The sequence below is a fragment of the Xenia sp. Carnegie-2017 genome, unplaced genomic scaffold, assembly GCF_021976095.1.
Source record: "Xenia sp. Carnegie-2017 unplaced genomic scaffold, XeniaSp_v1 HiC_scaffold_77, whole genome shotgun sequence".
Taxonomy (NCBI): Eukaryota; Metazoa; Cnidaria; class Anthozoa; order Malacalcyonacea; family Xeniidae; genus Xenia; species Xenia sp. Carnegie-2017.
The window spans coordinates 1-5,050 of record NW_025813545.1 but is presented as its reverse complement, the minus strand read 5'-3'; the positions used below and the strand labels follow the sequence as shown (position 1 = coordinate 5,050).

Here is a 5,050-nt window from a genome sequence, read left to right as displayed (position 1 = left end):
GCAGTGTCTTTAAGAGAGTTTTCAAAATCAGTTTTATTGTCATTAACTCTTAAGTGCATTTGGTAGTGACATGGGCTTTCTAAACGTAGTCCAAGATCCTGAATGTTCCGTAGAAGGTTGCGTTTATGAACTATCGTCAGAATATCTACCGCTTTTGAATATATGTATTGCTTCTCCAAAGGTAAACCAACCACTTTTTTCCCTTGACACTTAATTTGCTAGTCCTCCGTCTTCTTTCAATCAGCCTAACGAAAATTTTTTTGCAATAATAACAGGGAATCAGCATTTATATACGTGCAGGCAATATATCCAATACAAAAGTTGAAAATTCAACCATATACTGTCCAATTTGAACAATCAAATGAGCAAATAAAATGTATAAATCTATATCAATAATTATGCTTCTCTAGCATTACAAGAGATTGGTTCTACCTGTTTGGATGTGTAAAAATCCTGCTCGATTTGAGCATGGTATATGTCAACAATGTGTTGCTGCAGTTGTTTATGTTGCTCAAGAAAAATATATCTCGCCAGGTGAGTGAAGCTTTCGTTTCCTCTTACATACCAAAAGCTATTTTCTTTTCATGATTTCATTCCCAACTTGCAATATGATTTTGCATGCAAAACTCATTGAAAATTCAAACAATGCCACACAAACTCGGGTTTTATGAAAGCCAATAAAACCAAGCACAAATAAACTTATCATAGGAAGACATGATGGAAGGCGTTTTTACCGAAATTCAATTTCTTTTCCTAGATTTTGTGCAACTAGATACTTCATTTACCTTGAAGTAGTACTTTATAAGAACTGATTTACTTACTCCGAACTAAGTTGAATATTTAAAAAAGTTTCAGTATAAATCACGCTTTCGCCCTTTGAGAATACTTTTTTAAGTAACCAACATGAGCGCAAGTCAACACGTAATGCTGTTCATCTTACAGCAGAACAAAGTCAACGCGCCATAAATTGATCTATTGGGCTCATCATCTCGACTTACCATAACATTGTTGGATAGCTGTTGCATTTCTATTTTCTTACGTGGGTCAACATAACGTAATTCGATGTAATCTGAAGCTTTCTATTCAAATTTGTCATCGATTTCTTGCTTTAAAAGATCCTCAGTCTTTGATTCGTCAACTTCAAGATACATGTGACGATAATTCAACTCATAAGTAGGACGTGCTGTACCATACTTGCCACAAAGCCAAGGAAAACTGCAAATGTGGAAAAGTGAAGATATTCGATGCCTTTTCCTCGTGGCAAATAAGTCAAAATTGACGTAAAAGCGATAAAAAAGATTTACCTTTTCAAATTTTCATGGACGCTCTGTTTAATTTTGTGATCCTTTGTGAGAAAACGTTTTTTAAATTCGACTGTGTTGGGAGTGGAAGGTTCATCTACAAAATATTACACAAAATGAATGTCACTGGACTTAGAATCTCCTAAAACACAAATATCAAATCTACCAGTTTTTGAAGATGACTTGAAACTACGAGAAGTAATTGAACTCAGAATTTTTTCTGTGCTGCCACTGGAAGGTTCATGTACAGTTTCAGAATATCAGTTTCATCTATTTCAAAAATTGTACCTGAGGTCTGTGAAGCTTTGTATAATGTGCTGAAGGAAGAATATTTAAAGCCACCCACAATAAAGCAACAATGGTTACACATTGCTGATGGATTTAAATGCAAATGCCACTTTCCCCATGCAGTTGGGGCCATTGATGGTAAACATATCAACTTACCTGCACCTTCTAACTCAACCTCTGAGTACTTGACTATAAAAAGCATTTTAGCATAGTCCTCTTGGGTATTGCAGATGCAAAACCTAAATTCATCTCATTTGATCTGGAGCCCCTGGCAGCCAGTCAGATGGAAGAATTTTTAAAGACAGTTACTTTAAAACATATACAAGACATGCAGTTTCCCACAAGCTGAAGAACTAAGAGATACATTATTGCCTATACCTTACTTTCTGCTTCGAGATGAGGCATTTGCATTAAATGAAAATCTAAGCCATATCCACACTGGACTGTAATAGGTGATGAGAAAATTTTTAACTACTGACTTTCACGAGCACAAAGAATTGTCAAAAATGCATTTGGATTGATCTGTGGTCGATTCAGATGTCTTTAGAGAACATTGGAGTTGGATGTTCCACACGCAATGCAGGTAGTGAGGGGCTGTATGGCAATGCATAACCTTTTGACAAGTCAGAAGGACCAGTTTTACATATATCCAGGATGTATGGACCTTGAAGCTGAATTAGGAAATGTTGTGAATGGTTCTTGGAGAGCACAATTAGGCAATGAAAATGAAGTATGTGACATCCAGCCAGATGCTGGTGCCCGCCCATCATCAATTCATGCAAGACAAATCAAAATGCTCTTAAAGACTATTTCTTTGAAGAAGGGCAGTTGATTTTCAATGGACAATGACAAACTAAAGAATTATAACAAAGAAATAAATTTACCTTGTTTGAATATAAAAAATATATGAAAACTTGTTTTGATGGTTGATGTTGCCCTTTATATATATATAAATCCAGTAAAGTAGACTCAAAAACAAATGTGTAAGTTATTTTGATGTAGAAGTTTAATCATTGAAACATGTTCATTTAAAATACCCTAGTTTAATAAAACGTGGTTGAAACTGATTATTTATTGATTAATCTGCTTGATTAAATGGTTGTTATTGAGCCCGTGGGGGCTCTGTGGCCTGAAAAATAGTCGATTGTATGGCAAACTTGATACGTCTTTGTATATCTTTATCTGCCAGACCACGCATTGCATGTGCCACATCTTTACCAAAAATATCCCACTGGTCTTCAGGAGCAGATGTTGCTCATTTTGCCAACTGGTTCAAGGCAGATGCTGCTGACTCAAGAAATGGACTATGTGATTGTTTTCTATTCTTTGAGCTTGAAATAAAACTACATTCACTTCCTGTATCTTCATTATCAATAATTGAATCATTTAATTGGTTTTCTCTGTCTTGTGCAAAACGTTCATCAATAGCATTTGTAAATACTTGATGATTGTGTGATATAACTTCATCCAGGAAACTGCACTGGTCAAAAAACTTCCATTTTGATACATAAACTTCACTAGCCCCACTGCCTGTACCTTGGCTTTTTCTTATTTTTCTAACTTCTTCTCTATAAAATGTTCTTAAGCTCTGTATCTTTGCTAAAAGTATAAGCCAGAAATTTTATTAGAATAAACTTATTTGAATCCAAATAATAGCATATAAAGCTACAGATGGATATGTTTTCCTTTACCAATTTTGGCATACCAACAAGCTGAGTTAGAAGTTTGAACATATTGCCATGTAAGCAGGACAAGACATTTTTTCTTTGCGATTTAATGCAAACCAGAGAGCATAAACAATGTTTATACATCGTTAAAATGCAATTCTTTCTACTCCATTAGAATCTTATCACTCACCTTTGATGCTTGGCAAATCAACGTTTGGCAGTTCAATTTTGATTGCTTGCAGTATTTCCTGGTGTGCATTCTTCATATTTCTGTTTTTGTAATGCTCACTTATGGTATTCCAAATACAATCTCTTTCTCTGACAGTATCGAGCAACAAACTCACCACTTGATCGGGCCAGTTTGTTTTATTACCCGCCATGTTTTGTTTTATGTGAAGCCTGGGATCTACTTCGCTCCTTGACATGTGCCACTTTTTATTTGACAGCCATCTACACGACCCATTTTTTGTATGAGATAATTTTTATATGTGATAAGTAGACAATAAAAAGTATTAAAAAAAGGAACTTACTCCCATCAACTTGAACAAATAATTTTGTGACTTCAACAAAAATTCGTAAAGTTATCTATCAACAAAAGTTAGTTGCCAGTTCGAAATTTATCGTTTTAGCATTCTATTGTACGAGTCAGTACGACTACGTCACAACATTGAGTTTCAGACGCAAACTAAATGGAAATGACCAATGAGAAATCGATTTATGAATTATAAATACTAGAATGATAACTAAGGTGCATTGCATTTTTTATATCAATGTAATTGATACATGTTCCTAAATGTAGATCGTCCAGGTTGGTATAGTCCTGAGAAAAACTGTTTTTGTTGTTGTTGACTGACGTTTCGACAACTCTAGCGGTAGTCATTTTAAGAGTCAAATGAAGAGTAAACGTCAAGTTAGCCGTATTTGTTATCTGGTTCTTACGTCATTGTATTGTGTGTACAGGAAATATGTATTGTCATTGTGAATTAGTGAGAAGTGAAATATTTTTATTTTTAGTTGTGATGTGTGGGTGTCAATTGTGTATTGTCATTGTGAATTAGTGTGAAGTGTAATGTTTTTAGTTGATCGTTTGTTTGTATTGTGAATAAGTCGTTTGTAAGGTGCCGGTAATTGCTGTGATCTGTTCAGGGTGGTTTTTTCCAAGTTGCTATACCAACTTTCTAATATAAGCCGTTGTTTATAGTCAATACTGTAAGTAATGCATTTTGCCTAGTCCCATTCAATGTTGTGCCTTGTGATTCGGTGTTCGGCAATGTGATTGATTTCTTGTTTTTTGTATCTCGTTTGTGTTCAGTCTAATGTTTAAGTTCCTGCCAGTTTCGATATAGGAGGCGTGGCAATCAGGCAGTTTATTTTGTACCAGTGCACCTTGTCGTTTTGGGTTGTTCTTTGTCCTTTATGTTCGTAGTTATATTATTTCCCCAATTTGGAGAAAACGAAGGGCCGACTTGACGATACCTGTCGAATCTGAAACATTAAATGTAATGTAAGCCTTAACGTTTGGAATATAACAATAGTAACATAGCATCTACCACTTCTTCCAAAATATTCACCATTCTCAAGTTTCAGTTCTTTCAAAGCTTTGTCCAATTTAAGGCAAATAAATGTCTTCGCATGTTTTGGCAAAACTAACTACATCACCCTCACTACCGTCTTCATTACTCTCACTACCATCTTCATTACTCTCACTACCATTTTCATTACTCTCACTACCATCTTCATTACTCTCACTACCATTTTTATTACTCTCACTACCATTTTTATTACTCTCACTAC

General features: G+C 35.0%; 1 long non-coding RNA gene across 1 annotated transcript; it reads right to left on the bottom strand.

The window, feature by feature from the left end:
* LOC124459317 lies at window positions 1-1,661 on the bottom strand. Its single transcript, XR_006953562.1, has 3 exons — window positions 1,305-1,661; window positions 999-1,215; window positions 1-245 (listed from the first exon to the last, which is right to left on the bottom strand). It is a non-coding gene; the product is annotated as an uncharacterized LOC124459317 (long non-coding RNA).
* Window positions 1,662-5,050: the final 3,389 nt, after the last annotated feature.